Here is a 17573-nt window from a genome sequence, read left to right as displayed (position 1 = left end):
GACCTTTATAGGAAATGGAGCGCCTGGTTCTCGCTGATTGCCAGATATCATCTTTGGTAGTAAATCTGAGAAATCTCATTATCACGTCCCTGGGTGGAGCGGGGGGCTTGGATGGTGGTCTTAGCGCCCTGTGAATCCGCTCAATTTCATCAGGTTGTAAGGGGGGTAGTCTGGGATTCAGGAAATGAAATAGCTCAGCCGCGTAAGATTTTAGTTGTTCTGGAGAAACTTCTTCAGGTATGCCTCTGATTCTGAGGTTATTCCGTCTCCCCCGGTTGTCGAGATCCTCAAGTTTCTCTTGTAGGGCCTGTACCATGGAATCTTGTATTGAGAGTTGTTGTGTGTTGGAACTAACCATGGAATTGAGCGCCTCTTGGCCCTCTTCAATGTAATCAAGCCTAGAGCTCATTTCATTTAGGTCTTTCTTTAATTCCCTCATTTCGCCTTTTATAAAAGATTTCAAAGATTCAAAGTCAGATTTGGATGGGAGATCTGCTATTTGCGAAGGCAAAGTTAGTAGGGATTTATATTGCATAGGTGTGAGATCTGACTGCATCTCCGTATTGGATTGATCCTGTGATAAAGAGGACTCAGTGTGGTCTGGGTCAGATGGCTGAAAAAAGGTTGACACTGATGGCGTGTTAGTAATAGGCTTGTTAATTTTATCTGATTTGGGGCCCTTGCGCTGAGACATCCTGGGCGAAAGAAATGTGGTAGTTTCAGAGTCACTGGGATTATACACCACTTCTAGGGGAAGAGATATAAACTGATTTATCCTTGATAGCAGTAGTCCCCAGGAGCTGAGTTATTAGGGATCTATGAGTAAAGCTGTGCAATTCTTATTCACTGTGTATATCAGAAGCCACGAGGTGACAGGTGGGAAGGCTGTCTGTGTCAAAAGGCCCAAATCCTGGCGTTTGTGAGTGAAAATGATAGCAGTGGTAAGATGACAAAGGAGAGACCCAAATTCTGTGAGTTTATCCCCTTATGTGGTTACAAGTACCCGTGAGGTGTGGGAGAGGGCTGATATTTGTAGAGGTTGCCCTTTTAAGCGTTATGTTCAGGTGCTAAGGCTGCTCCCACCCAGGTTCTCTCCAACTGTGTAGCCTATGTATGAGAGATACTCTTACCCCAGGGCCTGCAGGATGAACCGGTAGCTGTCTAGCCTTGTCCGGGACTCTGAGCGCGTTGGTCGCGTCCCCTGATCTCTTGGGCTGTGTGGATGGTGCGCGGATGCGGCTGGGCCCGATCAGCAGCTGATGTTTGTTGGCTTCGGTATGTGCGCCTCCTCCCCTCTCACGGCAACAACCACCGGAGACCCAAGTAAGCTAGCTGGAGGTGGTCTGCGGCCGTATGAGGTCCCGTGTGCTCGTTCAGGGGATGCCGGTAAGAGAGTGCGTGAGAGGCCTGTGCCAAGATGGCGACCGGGAGTCTGTAACTGGTGAAGCCTTTTCCACAACTTGGGGAAGGAGAAGGTATGGATGGGGCAGATAAGGGGTTTAGGGTACTCCCTGCTATGACATGATGTTTAGAGGAACTCCGGAGTGTAATTTAGGGTCCCCATAAGGATATCTCCTTCTCTTTGAGCAATAACAGCACCGGAGCTTTAACAAAAAGCAGCCATGTCCCAGCACGGCTCAGCTCCGCCCCCGCGTATCCTATCTTTTTAATGGGATTTGCCTAACGCCGGTATTACGATCGCCTGAAAAAGTGAGCGGTAGACCCTCTCCTGTCCAGACTCCTACCGCATATAAAAGTCAGTAGTTAAGAGTTTTATGGGCTAACACCGTAACTAAACATAAAGCTCTTAACTAAAGTGCTACAAAGTACACTAACACCCATAAACTACCTATTAACCCCTAAACCGAGGCCCCCCCACATCGCAAACACTATAATAAAATTATTTAACCCCTAATCTGCCGACCGTACATCGTCGCCACTTTAATAAATGTATTAACCCCTAAACCGAAGCACTCCCGCCTCGCAAACACTAGTTAAATTTTATTAACCCCTAATCTGCCATCCCTAACATCGCCGACACCTATCTATTAACCCCTAATCTGCCACCCCAACGTCACCGCTACTATATTAAATTTATTAACCCCTAAATCTAAATCTAACCCTAACCCCAAATATAATTTAAATAAAACGAAATTAAATTACTACTATTAAATAAATTAATCCTATTTAAAACTAAATACTTACCTATAAAATAAACCCTAAGATAGCTACAATATAAATAATAATTACATTGTAGCCATCTTAGGGTTTATTTTTATTTTACAGGCAACTTTGTATTTATTTTAACTAGGTACAATAGTTATTAAATAGTTATTAACTATTTAATAACTACCTAGCTAAAATAAGTACAAAAGTACCTGTAAAATAAACCCTAACCTAAATTACAATTACACCTAACACTACACTATAATTAAACTAATTACCTAAACTACCTACAATTAATTACAATTAAATTAAATAAAGTAAATTACAAAGAAAAAAAACACAAAATTACAGAAAATAAAAAAAGAATTAAAAGAATTTTAAACTAATTACACCTAATCTAATCCCCCTAATAAAATAAAAAAGCCCCCCAAAATAATAAAATTCCCTACCCTATACTAAATTGCAAATAGCCCTTAAAAGGGCCTTTTGCCGGGCATTGCCCCAAAGTAATCAGCTCTTTCAACTGTAAAAACAAATACAATACCCCCCCAACATTAAAACCCACCACCCACACACCCAACCCTACTCTAAAACCCACCCAATCCCCCCCTTAAAAAAAACACTACCCCCTTGAAGATCACCATACCTTGAGCCGTCTTCATCCAGCCGGGCACAAGTGGTCCTCCAGAGGGTCCGAAGTCTTCATCCTATCCGGCCAGAAGAGGACATCCAGACCGGCAGAAGGCTTCATCCAGGCGGCATCTTCTATCTTCATCCTTCCGGAGCAGAGCGGGTCCATCTTCAAGACATCCGACGCGGAGCATCCTCTTCATCCGACGGCCGACGACTGAATGACTGGTCCTTTAAGTGACGTCATCCAAGATGGCGTCCCTTGAATTCCGATTGGCTGATAGAATCCTATCAGCCAATCGGAATTAAGGTAGGAAAAATCCTATTGGCTGATGCAATCAGCCAATAGGATTGAAGTTCAATCCGATTGGCTGATCCTATCAGCCAATAGGATTGAGCTTGCATTCTATTGGCTGTTCCAATCAGCCAATAGAATGTGAGGTCAATCCTATTGGCTGATTGCATCAGCCAATAGGATTTTTCCTACCTTAATTCCGATTGGCTGATAGGATTCTATCAGCCAATCGGAATTCAACGGACGCCATCTTGGATGACGTCACTTAAAGGACCAGTCATTAATTTTTTTTATTTTTTTTTTCTGTAATTTAGTTTATTTAATTTAATTGTAATTAATTGTAGGTAGTTTAGGTAATTAGTTTAATTATAGTGTAGTGTTAGGTGTAATTGTAACTTAGGTTAGGGTTTATTTTACAGGTACTTTTGTATTTATTTTAGCTAGGTAGTTATTAAATAGTTAATAACTATTTAATAACTATTCTACCTAGTTAAAATAAATGCAAAGTTGCCTGTAAAATAAATATAAATCCTAAGCTAGCTACAATGTAACTATTAGTTATATTGTAGCTAGCTTAGGGTTTATTTTATCGGTAAGTATTTAGTTTTAAATAGGATTAATTTATGTAATTATGGTACATTTATTTAGTTTCATTTAAATTAAATTTAAGTTAGGGAGGTTAGGGTTAGACTTAGGTTTAGGGGTTAATAAATTTAATATAGTAGCGACGACGTTGGGGTCAGAAGATTAGGGGTTAATAAATGTAGGTAGGTGTTGGCGATGTTAGGGACGGCAGATTAGGGGTTAATAAATTTATTAAAGTGGTGGCGATGTCCGGTTAGGGGTTAAACATTTTATTTAAGTGTTTCCGATGTGGGGGGGGGGGCTCAGTTTAAGGGTTAATAGGTAGTTTATGGGTGTTAGTGTACTTTTAGCACTTTAGTTAAGAGCTTTATGTTCCGGTGTTAGCCCATAAAACTCTTAACTACTGACTTTTATATGCGGTAGGAGTCTTGCCAGGAGAGAGGAGGGTCTAGCGCTCACTTTTTTAGGCGATTGTAATACCGGTGTTAGGAAAATCCCATTAAAAAGATAGGATACGCAATTGACGTAAAGGGATTTGCGGTAAGCTAAAATCGCGGGAAAAAAAGTGAGTGGTAGACCCTTTCTTGCCTGACTCGTAATACCAGCGGGCGTTAAAAAGCAGCGTTGTGACCCCTCAACGCTGCTTTTAAGGCTAACGCAAGACTCGTAATCTAGCCGAATGTATGCACACGTTTATTGACTCACACTGTATGCACACGTTTGATAACTGACACTTTATGCACACGTTTAATAACTCACAATGTATGCACATGTTTAATAACTCACACTGTATGCACACGTTTAATAACTTACAATGTATGCACATGTTTAATAACTAATGTATGCACATGTTTAATAACTTACAATGTATGCACATGTTTAATAATTTACAATCGGCTAACGCTGGGTTCCCCCCCCCCCTGCACCTTTTAAATACCGCTGGTATTTAGAGTTCACAGAAGGGCTGCGTTAGGCTCCAAAAAGGAAGCGTATAGCATATTTACCGCCACTGCAACTCTCAATACCAGCGGTGCTTACGGACGCGGCCAGCTTCAAAAACGTGCTCGTGCACGATTTCCCCATAGGAAACAATGGGGCCGTTTGAGCTGAAAAAAAACCTAACACCTGCAAAAAAGCAGCGTTCAGCTCCTAACACAGCCCCATTGTTTCCTATGGGGAAACACTTTCTAAGTCTACACCTAACACCCTAACATGTACCCCGAGTCTAAACACCCCTAACCTTACACTTATTATCCCCTAATCTGCCGCCCCCACTATCGCTGACCCCTGCATATTTTTTTAACCCCTAATCTGCCGCTCCGTACACCGCCGCCACCTACGTTATCCCTATGTACCCCTAATCTGCTGCCCTTAACACCGCCGACCCCTATATTATATTTATTAGCCCCTAATCTGCCGCCCCCAACGTTGCTGCCACCTACCTACACTTATTAACCCCTAATTTGCCGACCGGACCTCACCGCTACTATAATAAAGTTATTAACCCCTAATCCGCCTCACTCCTGCCTCAATAACCCTATAATAAATAGTATTAACCCCTAATCTGCCCTCCCTAACATCGCCGACACCTAACTTCAAGTATTAACCCCTAATCTGCCGACCGGACCTCACCGCTACTCTAATAAATGTATTGACCCCTAAAGCTAAGTCTAACCCTAACACTAACACCCCCCTAAATTAAATATAATTTTTATCTAACAAAATAAATTAACTCTTATTAAATAAATTATTCCTATTTAAAGCTAAATACTTACCTGTAAAATAAACCCTAATATATCTACAATATAAATAATAATTATATTGTAGCTATTTTAGGGTTAATATTTATTTTACAGGCAACTTTGTATTTATTTTAACCAGGTACAATAGCTATTAAATAGTTAATAACTATTTAATAGCTACCTAGTTAAAATAATTACAAAATTACCTGTAAAATAAATCCTAACCTAAGTTACAATTAAACCTAACACTACACTATCAATAAATTAATTAAATAAAATACCTACAATTATCTACAATTAAACCTTACACTACACTATCAATAAATTAATTACATACAAATACCTACAAATAAATACAAATAAATAAACTAACTAAAGTACAAAAAATAAAAAAAGAACTAAGTTACAAAAAATAAAAAAATAATTGACAAACATTAGAAAAAGATTACAACAATTTTAAGCTAATTACACCTACTCTAAGCCCCCTAATAAAATAACAAAGCCCCCCAAAATAAAAAATTCCCTAACCTATTCTAAAATAAAAATAGAAAAGCTCTTTTACCTTACCAGCCCTTAAAAGGGCCTTTTACGGGGCATGCCCCAAAGAATTCTGCTCTTTTGCCTGAAAAAAACATACAATACCCCCCCAACATTACAACCCACCACCCACATACCCCTAATCTAACCCAAACCCCCTTAAATAAACCTAACACTAAGCCCCTGAAGATCTTCCTACCTTATCTTCACCACGCCGGGTATCACCGATCGGTCCAGAAGAGCCTCCGAAGTCTTCATCCAAGCCCAAGTGGGGGCTGAAGAGGTCCATCATCGGGCAGAAGTCTTCATCCTATCCGGGCAGAAGAGGACATCCGGACCGGTAGACATCTTCATCCAAGCCGCATCTTCTATCTTCATCCATCCGGAGCGGAGCCATCTTCTTCCAACTGACGCGGATCCATCCTCTTCTACCGACGCCTACTCGCCGAATGACGGTTCCTTTAAATGACGTCATCCAAGATGGCGTCCCTCGAATTCCGATTGGCTGATAGGATTCTATCAGCCAATCGGAATTAAGGTAGGAAAATTCTGATTGGTTGATGGAATCAGCCAATCAGATTGAGCTCGCATTCTATTGGCTGTTCTGATCAGCCAATAGAATCCGAGCTCAATCTGATTAGCTGATTGGATCAGCCAATCGGATTGAACTTGAATCTGATTGGCTGATTCCATCAGCCAATCAGAATTTTCCTACCTTAATTCCGATTGGCTGATAGAATCCTATCAGCCAATCGGAATTCGAGGGACGCCATCTTTTAAAGGAACCGTCATTCGGCGAGTAGGCGTCGGTAGAAGAGGATGGATCTGCATCAGCTGGAAGAAGATGGCTCTGCTCCGGATGGATGAAGATAGAAGATGCGGCTTGGATGAAGATGTCTACCGGTCCGGATGTCCTCTTCTGCCCGGATAGGATGAAGACTTCTGCCCGATGATGGACCTCTTCAGCCGCCACTTGGATCAAGACTTCAGCCCGATGATGGACCTCTTCAGCCCGATGATGGACCTCTTCAGCCCGATGATGGATCTCTTCAGCCCCCGCTTTGGCTTGGATGAAGACTTCGGAGGCTCTTCTGGACCGATCAGTGATACCCGGGCGTGGTGAAGATAAGGTAGGAAGATCTTCAGGGGCTTAGTCTTAGGTTTATTTAAGGGGGGTTTGGGTTAGATTAGGGGTATGTGGGTGGTGGGTTGTAATGTTGGGGGGGCTATTGTATTTTTTTTTTTCAGGCAAAAGAGCAGAATTCTTTGGGGCATGCCCCGCAAAAGGCCCTTTTAAGGGCTGGTAAGGTAATAGAGCTTTTCTATTTTTATTTTAGAAAAGGGTAGGGAATTTTTTTATTTTGGGGGGCTTTGTTATTTTATTAGGGGGCTTAGAGTAGGTGTAATTAGCTTAAAATTGTTGTAATCTTTTTGTTTGTAAATTATTTTTTTATTTTTTGTAACTTAGTTCTTTTTTATTTTTTGTACCTTAGTTAGTTTATTTAATTGTATTTATTTGTAGGTATTTTATGTAATTAATTTATTGATAGTGTAGTGTTAGGTTTAATTGTAGATAATTGTAGGTAGTTTATTTAATTAATTTATTGATAGTGTAGTGTTAGGTTTCATTGTAACTTAGGTTAGGATTTATTTTACAGGTAATTTTGTAATTATTTTAACTAGGTAACTATTAAATAGTTATTAACTATTTAATAGCTATTGTACCTGGTTAAAATAAATACAAAGTTACCTGTAAAATAAATATTAATCCTAAAATAGCTACAATATAATTATAATTTATATTGTAACTATATTAGGGTTTATTTTACAGGTAAGTATTTAGCTTTAAATAGGAATAATTTATTTAATAAGATTTATTTTATTTCATTAGATTTAAATTATATTTAATTTAGGGGGGTGTTAGGGTTAGGGTTAGACTTAGCTTTAGGGGTTAATAAATTTATTAGAGTAGTGGTGAGGTCCGGTCGGCAGATTAGGGGTTAATACTTGAAGTTAGGTGTCGGTGATGTTAGGGAGGGCAGATTAGGGTTAATACTATTTATTATAGGGTTATTGAGGCGGGAGTGAGGCGGATTAGGGGTTAATAAATTTATTATAGTAGCGGCGAGGTCCGGTCGGCAGATTAGGGGTTAATAATTGTAGGTAGGTAGTGGCGACGTTGGGGGCGGCAGATTAGGGTTAATAAATATAATATAGGGGTCGGCGGTGTAAGGGGCAGCAGATTAGGGGTACATAGGGATAACGTAGGTGCGGCGGTGTGCGGTCGGCAGATTAGGGGTTAAAAATTTTTATTAGAGTGGCGGCGATGTGGGGTGGCCTCGGTTTAGGGGTACATAGGTAGTTTATGGGTGTTAGTGTACTTTAGAGCACAGTAGTTAAGAGCTTTATGAACTGGCGTTAGCCCAGAAAGCTCTTAACTCCTGGCTTTTTGCTGCGGCTGGAGTCTTGTCGTTAGATTTCTAATGCTCACTTCAGCCAAGACTCTAAATACCGGCGTTAGAAAGATCCCATTGAAAAGATAGGATACGCAAATGGCGTAGGGGGATCTGCGGTATGGAAAAGTCGCGGCTGGAAAGTGAGCATTAGACCCTTTCCTGATTGACTCTAAATACTAGCGGTAGCCCAAAACCAGCGTTAGGACCCCCTAACGCTGGTTTTGACGGCTAACGCCAAACTCTAAATCTAGCCGAAGGTATGCACAAGTTTAATAACACAATGTATGCACATGTTGAATAACTGACACTTTTTGCACACGTTTAATAACTCACAATGTATGCACACGTTTAATAACTGACACTTTATGCACACGTTTAATAACTCACAATGTATGCACACGTTTAATAACTGACACTTTATGCACACGTTTAATAACTCACAATGTATGCACATGTTTAATAACTTTAAGGGACATGAAACACAATTTTTTTCTTTTAAGATTCAGATAGAGCATACATTTTTAACAACTTTCCAAATTGGAAAGTTATTAAAAATGTATGCTCTATCTGAATCTTAAAAAATCAAATGTGCAGAAATGAGAAAGCAGCTACAGGTCAAGAGAGTGAGCCGGGGTCATAGCCAGGAGATCAGTCACTATAACAGCAGGGGTGCTTGGGAATAATTCAAAAGGGTAACCATATTTCGTCAGCCAAACTTCATAAACCAGGGAATCAGTCAGGATCAGGCAAATACACAAGGGGAAAAATACAAAGTCCAATAATCAGTCCAAAACTAAGCCATGCAGAACAAACAGAATTTACTAGGATCTTCACACACAAATAACCAAGAAAAAAAGAACTGCAGGTTTATAAAGGGTGGTTGATCAGTAACAAACGGTAGCTGCAAATTTAGATTATCAAGAATAGGAACCAATTAAATATAATTACAACAGTGCACAGATTCGCTCACCAAGTTTGCTTCTATTCCAAGTTTGCTTCTATTTCTAATGTGGCTTGAAGAGAAAGACTTGCTAGGGGTCTTACAGAGATTAAGTAGGGTAGAAAGCCAATTTGGTTATAATGTTGGTTGGCACCAAATAGGCAAAGACAATAGGCAATAAATAAAGTACAGGGTTTTCAGCATCTAGTTGGATACATCTTCAGGACAAATGGTTAATTTAATGGATGAGTAATTATTATGTTGAAAGGCATAATCTCAAATTGTTCGAATGAGTGGATAAATATATTTATGTTTTAAATAGAGTTTTCTTGTGGGGATGATATAACCCAAGAGTTGTCAAATAACATTTATGCCTCTAAGGACATCTTATAAAATGTTACTTTTTTAATATATATTTTAAGGGTTTAAGTAGCTATGATTGTTAGTAGAAGACTTGCATACTATTTGTTAGATATCAATGAGCAAAGCTTTCATGTCAGTGAAAATATTCTATGGCGGATCCTATTGCTAAGATAAGGTGTACAGTTCCTCAGAAAAAGAGTAGCTTAGACCCACAACAGAATATGTATACTCCAAGATAAGCAAAGAATACCTTGAACATGAGGGACATTTTGTTGTGCAGACAAACCCATAGGGTACTCAGTAAGACCAGGTCATAGAATATCAATACTGAGGTAGGAACCCAGTCAGAAACCAGAAATACACAGATCTCAAACCAACACTGGAAACAAGTTACCAAAGGAGAAGCCAATAGGATAATTGTATTGCAAGCCATGAAGTCAGTAATACTGTAAGGTTCCAAATAAGTAGTCACAAAGCAGAAAGTCAAGATACCCGGAAACAAACTGGAATATAACTGTAGCCTACTCTTAGGATGCAAATTCCAAACAAATGAGCACTGGATATAAAATAAACATTAATAAATAGCAAAAATAACATGAAAGTTATGGCCACTGAAAAGCAGGAGGAGTAACATATGGTATATGAGAAGAAGATGAGCTGGTTTATTAACAATCCGCTGGGCACATTCTTCTTTTCCTATTTTTTGTGTGAATCTTGCAGTACAATATAAAGTGTCAAGGTACAAAGGCATTAAAGGGATAGAAATGTCAAATTTGAAATGTGCATGGGTGTATTTCAATTTGAAACAAAATAATTTTTGCAATATATTTCTATTAGCAAAAATGTTTCTAGTAAAGTTTATTACTGTGTTCCAGTGGCATACACAAATATGCTACATGTGACTACTAGAGGATCAGTATTCAAACAGCACAACTTCTCACAGGCACAATGAACACCAACGCCAATCCTCTGAGCTTGAATACTGGTGCACAGGCCCTCACAGCATATGTGTGTATGCCACTGAAAACACAGTAATAACTTTTACTAGAAGCATTTTTACTAATGGTAGTATATTGCAAACAATGCTTCTATTTAACCTCTTAAGGACATATGACAGAATTTTTCCGTCATAAAACAATTGAGCAAAATGAAAGCTGAGTCCTTAAAGGGTTAAAGGACCAGTCAACACATTAGATTTGCATAATCAACAAATGCAAGATAATAAGACAATGCAATAGCACTTAGTCTGAACTTCAAATGAGTAGTAGATTTTTTTAATAACAAATTTCAAAGTTATGTATATTTCCACTCCCCTTGTACCATGTGATATCAATCAGCCAATCACAAATGCATATACGTATAGTCTTTGAATTCTTGCACATGCTCAGTAGGATCTGGTGACTCAAAAAGTGTAAATATAAAAGACTGTGCACATTTTCTTTAATGGAAGTAAATTGGAAAGTTGTTTAAAATTACATGCTGTATCTGAATCATGAAAATGTAATTTAACCTGAGTGTTCCTTTAAAACTGAAATGCACTCCTGAATATTTACATTTTGAAATTGTTATCCAGTTAACAAAGACTGGACTATTTCCCTAGGTAATCAGCACAATGAAGTAATTAGGATGCTCTGAACATCTAAAGATCATGGGCTAGATTACAAGTTGAGCGCAAAATATCGCTTCCGCAAAAGCGATATTTGCGCTCAATTTAGTAATATTAACACACACAAATGAGTGAGGTGCACAGAAGCATTGCGCACTTCCATAGGCTCCACTTGTAACGGGTGTTTATTTATCGCACTCCCGTAAACTGGTGAATTTGCCCATTTGCGGGCGCACAATAAATCAGCGATCCACTTGTAATCTAGCCCCATGCGTTTTATTGGATTAAAGTGTTGTTATCAGACTCTCATGATTGAGCATATACCTTAATACAGTTCTCACTACAATTGGCTAGCTGTTCTTAAAGAGTCAACTATCTATAATGTCTGTAAAACAAATTAATATGAATATAAGGGCAAAAATGAATTAATTCCAGTAATCTGCAAAATCATCTAATCAACATTGTAGAAAAAAAATTGAGTTATTCTTACAATTCTATATTGTAGCTTTTAAATATAAACTACATTATTTCTTGCTTTAATTTGCACAATATTTAGATTTTGAATATAGTACGGATTTTTTTTTAAAAAAAATTTAACGGCTGGACCACAATCTGTCTCAAAGCCTTGCATAGACATCTAAAGAATTGTTTCTCAAGCGCGGTCCTCAAGTAGGCCAGGTTTTCATTATAGCTGAACCAGTGCACAGGGGAAATAATCATCTGATGGGTGAGAGCAGGTTAGTAACCATGGTTACTGATCAGCTGATTATTTCACCTGTGCTTTAGTTCAGCTCCAATAAAAACTTGGTCTGTTGGTGGTAATTGAGGACCACGGTTGAGAAACACTGATCTAAAGAATGGTCAAAGAATGTTGATAGCCAAAATGTATACACATGGATTTACAGTGATAATCACAGATTTCATGATTCAGATAGAGCATACACTTTTAAACAACTTTCCTATTTACATCTATTATCAAATATGCTTTATTCTCTTGGTATCCTTTCATGAAGAGTAAGGTTTATAGGGGCTGGGGTGCATGCACATGTCTTCAGTATTTTATGGCAGCAGTGTTTTGCAACATTTTTGTAGCAATGTTACACATTTTTGCAAACACTACTGCCTTAGAATACCGAAGGAATGTGCTTGCTCTTAAGCCCCTATGAGCCTACCTAGATTTATTCTTCAACAAAGGATACCAACGAATGTTTGATAAGAGAGCTATATTGGGAAGTTGTTTAAAATTGCATGCTCTATCCAAATCATGAAAGCTTAATTGTGACTTTACTGTTCCTTTAAGATATTCTTACTGACAATGATCTTTCCTTCTTTTTGTATCATATACAAAATATTAGTTGAAATATTGTCTAATTATTATTCTTTTTTACTGTGTCTCTAGTCATTCATCATCTTAGATCAGGGGTGGGCAATTATCTGCCCTCCAGATGTTATGGACTACAGCTCCCATAATGCTCTTTCAGCCATAATGCTGGCAAAGCATCATGGGAGATGTAGTCCATAACATCTGGAAGGCCTATAGTTGTCTTAGATGTTCTTGTTAAAAGGTTATGAAATCCAAAATGTTACTTTACAGGATTCAGATAGAGTATGCGATTTTAAACAACTTTCTTTTATACATTTTTGTTCTCTTAGGTATCTCTTGTTGAAAAACAGGGACCTAAGCTTAGGAGCCTGCCCATTTCTGGAGCACTATATGTCAGCAGTTTTGTAAGAATGTTATCCAATCGAAAGAGCCCTAGAAGGCAGCACTATTTCCTTTTGGGTTTCATTTCCCGTTATACACTCTGTCTGATTATAGGCTACAAGAATCATCTTTGTGTTATGTATTTCATATAAAAATATTTATTGTTTGTAAATTGCAAAAACTGTTTAGCAGTGGGAGATACCAGAGGTGTCAGGATACAAACAGGGATTATTGAACAGTGTTTTTATTTTGTTTTATTATATCAGGATTTTTACAGTGATTATAAACCCACTTATTTCACTACCATGTGGTTCCAATTTGTTAATTTTGTTTATTAAAATGAACTATGAAGGGTGCAAAGAAATCAAGGTTCAGGGGTGTTGCATCTAATGTAATCAATGAGAGAGATAAAGAAGAGTGAGTTTATTTACTAGCACTTCAACATTATAAAGATTTTAAACTAAGCATAGACAGCTGACATTAAAAAGCCAACGAGGGTTTAGCAAAATGCACGTTGGAACTATGTCATACAGTATGTTACCACATTGGTCACTTTGGATGCGGATTATAGGATGACACTAGAAGTTACAGCTGTCTTGCAACTAAATGAAAGCTATAAGGATGTGGAATTTAAAGGGACATGATACCGAAATGATGAAACACTTGAAAGTGATGCAGCATAGCTGTAAAAAGCTGACTACAAAATATCACCTAAACATCTCTATGTTAAAAAGGAAGATATTTGCCTAAAAATGTCCCCACTGTAAAAAGACTTTCAGCAGCCAAACAGAATGCTAGTCCAAGGACTTACAATGGAGTGTGTATCTGGCATGTGCAGGCACAGTCATGTTATTTTCCTATTCAGTTTAAGGAAGTTTACTATGAAATCTCATAAGATTTTAGTTAACTCTCATGTGATCACAGCAAAGCAATGCATGACATCAGCACCGCTGATGATGATTGGCTATTGTTTGTTTTTTTTCTTCAAATTGCACCTGGACAGCAGCTGAAGTTTAACTGTTCACAGAGCACTTACTCTGGTGAGCTTTTAACATAGAGATGTCCAGGTGATATTTTCATGTCAGCTTTTTACAGTTATGCTGCATCACTTTCAATTGATTTAGTAATTAATCCCTGTTATACTCATTTTAGTAACACCATCCCAGCTTTTCAAGATTATAGTTTTTAATGTTTTAACACTCTAATAAGGTGTGCCAGAGATCATCTGGTTCAGCAGTTTTAACACATATACATGGAGCTATTTTAAGTTCCAGGAACATGTGACTACGTATCTGCCAGCTATGGCCCATATAAAATATGCATACATTGTTATATTAAAATACTTTTTGGTTTTCATGAAGGTCTTGTGATTGAACATGTGATTCCCTAATAGAAGATTTCCTAATGAAAAGGACTTGAATACTCCTTTTAAACTACATGTATTTACATGAAGTGTTTAAAGAGGATAAAGAAGATGTATTTAAAGCAATGTTGGCAAAAGAAAACTTTCACCTAGCTCTCTTTTTATCTCGGAGCATAGTTTTTTATGCCCAACTATGAATTTATAGTAGAAATTATCAAATATTAAAATGGTAGAACAAATGCCCTCTTACAATAGGTGCCCCTAAAAATGTGCTTTTAACGTTTAATACTTTAATGCATATTACAAAAATAAGGTACATTAAATATAAATTCCTTGGGCACTTGTCTACTGCTGATCTTACAGAATAGACAGGTGGTTATGGGTTCCTACTCATCATGCGATTGCTTGCTGTCAATCAAGTACATGCATAAAGTTTTATGTTCCCATCTGTATCTATGTGCTGAGGTTGGCACCTGAAGATACTTTGATGTCATTTTAAGTGCCTTTTTAACATACTTTATAAGACACAGTGTGTTGCAGTTATTGGCTGTGGTTGTACTGCTGACTTTTATGTCGTCCCTTTAAGACTCAACTAATTTGTATTTGTCATTATTTAAAGAGTGTCCTACTTTGAATGTTATTCCTTTAAAGCAAATGTTATATTTGCTTCCATCAAATGTTAATTATCCTAGATGTTTACTGAAATCAGTGGTTGCTATATTATCAGATATAACCTTTGGATGCTACATTTAACTCATTCCAATATTGAGTTACATACATTTAATTTGAAATCACTGCTTCATTATAGATTATTAATTTATATAGCGCATTCATAGTCTGTGAACCAGTACAGTTTGTGGAATAAGAAAAACTTAAAAAAAACTAAAGTATAAAGTCCAAATATTGATTGTTTTTAAACTGTTAAAATGCTTTTATTATAGATGTATGAGACAAAATATTTGAATAAATTAAATGTTAAAGAATGGATGGTTCTTATAGACGTATAGGCCCATATTTATCAAGCTCCGTACGGAGCTTGAAGGGCCGTGTTTCTGGCGAGTCTTCAGTCTCACCAGAAACACAAGTTATGAAGCAGCGGTCACAAAGACCGCTGCTCCATAACCTGTCCCCCTGCTCTGAGCAGGCGGACAGACATCGCCGGAAATCAACCCGATCGACTACGATTGGGTTGATTGACAACCCCCTGCTGGCGGCCGATTGGCGGCGAGTCTGCAGGGGTGGCGTTGCACCAGCAGCTCTTGTGAGCTGCTGGTGCAATGCTGAATACAGCGAGCGTATTGCTCGCTGTATTCAGCGAGGTCTGTTGGACCTGATCCGCACTGTCAGATCAGGTCCGACAGACCTTGATAAATAAAACGTATTTGGCCACTTAAACAAATGGTTAGAATTTTCATGAACAAATGAAATATGCAAAAAAAAATGACACATTTAGGCTCTAATACATATTACAGAACATTTACTTAGCCCCATTGTTCATCCAGTAGTTACTCCAAATACACCAGTTGACATTCACTGAAGTAGATAAATTTAATAGAATAAAATATTTGAATACATTGACTTGTTTACGGTGCAGTCTTTTTTGCAATACATTCATTTATGATAGATAATGTCCATCTCTTCTAGAATGGAGAACCTCAGAATGTGTAAGGATCCTGCACCGTACCAAGGCAATTCAGGAGTGCAGGAGATGCTTGCTCCTTTGAAGAAGAGACCCGAAGCAGAGTGTAAGTTGGCCTGATCACTCTAAAATGTTTCCCCAAAAGGACTTTTACAAAGCAAAACATATATATTTACAGCAAAAGAAAAAGCCACAGGGGTTAGTTACCATTACCTGTGGTTCTTTATAGCCTCATATTTTATTAGAGCAATGGCCTTTTCTTATACTTAAAGCAACCACAACAATGACGTTTTTCCTACATTACAGGGAATTAGTTTGGATATAGATGACTCATTTCATAAATTAACATCTTCTCACACTTCACTGTAGCCTTTCACCCACCTGCGTTTTTGTCATCATCTTGTCCTAGTATTTGTTTTTATTTAAAATGTTGTTATCCCCATATATAGATAATTACATTCATTTTGAGTCTTTGTCTATGGTATGTGCTGGTTTTTAAGGTTTTTTTTAGCATTTTGTTGAAGTACATCTTCATAAATTACCATTTTTTAAATACTAGTAAAGGTGTATCATTTGTCATTTGCAATTTGTATGTGTGTTGTATAAAACTCTATTGATTTGTTTGTATTGTGTAGGTGGTTTGACTACACCTGTGCTAAATTAAAGGACTAGTAAAATTCCAAAGGTTTTATATTTTGGTATTCTTTTAGAGTATAAATGTACTCGCTAACATATTGGTTCGTTATAATAAAAAAAAATGGTTTTGGTTGATAATATAATTTAGAGAAAACATATTTTGTGGGTTTCATCTAAACTCAACAAATTAAGTATTTTCAGATGGTCTTAAAGATATTCATAGTTTTTTCATAATGTCAGTATACTGCATTTGCACATTGTATACTAAGTGGATTGCTTATCTAGCTAGGTACCAGAATAAGCCAACTAATCTTGATAGTTAAAGACTTATTATTATATAATAATATAAATAATTCAGTATAGGGATATTTTAAATGGTTACACCTACATTCTTTTGTAGTCAATTATAAGAGTTGACAATTATGAAAATATATTTAACATATTTTCCTTTAAGTTTAGAAGTAGCTAAATATTTTGTTTGTATGAACAATGTAGGAATAATGAAAAAGTATTTGCGATAAAGGTAGATTTATTGTATTCATTATTTAATAGACATTATTTCTTTAGAAGAATAAATTCCTTATTTTTACACAAACTTTAAAAATTAAGAGGTTTTATTACAAATTAACTTACATTAGTATGAACGTCCTTGGTTATTACAAAGAACTTTCTATTTGTGCTTATAATTAGCATTATGGATTTCTCTTTATTTCAAGACACGTTCAAATTATATTTCTTGGATTAATTCCCTACATCAAATATGATGCGACCAGATGGTCCTATTTGCAACTCAAAAGGACGGTTGATTTAACTAAAAATTACAATGTGCCAAGAAAGTGCAACTATTATACCCAGTTTAAGGATGTAGTTCAATATTTTTTTAGGCAGTTAATAATATTAAAATAATGTA

This window comes from Bombina bombina, chromosome 10, assembly GCF_027579735.1.
Source record: "Bombina bombina isolate aBomBom1 chromosome 10, aBomBom1.pri, whole genome shotgun sequence".
Classification (NCBI taxonomy): domain Eukaryota; kingdom Metazoa; phylum Chordata; class Amphibia; order Anura; family Bombinatoridae; genus Bombina; species Bombina bombina.
This window is presented reverse-complemented; position numbering follows the sequence as displayed.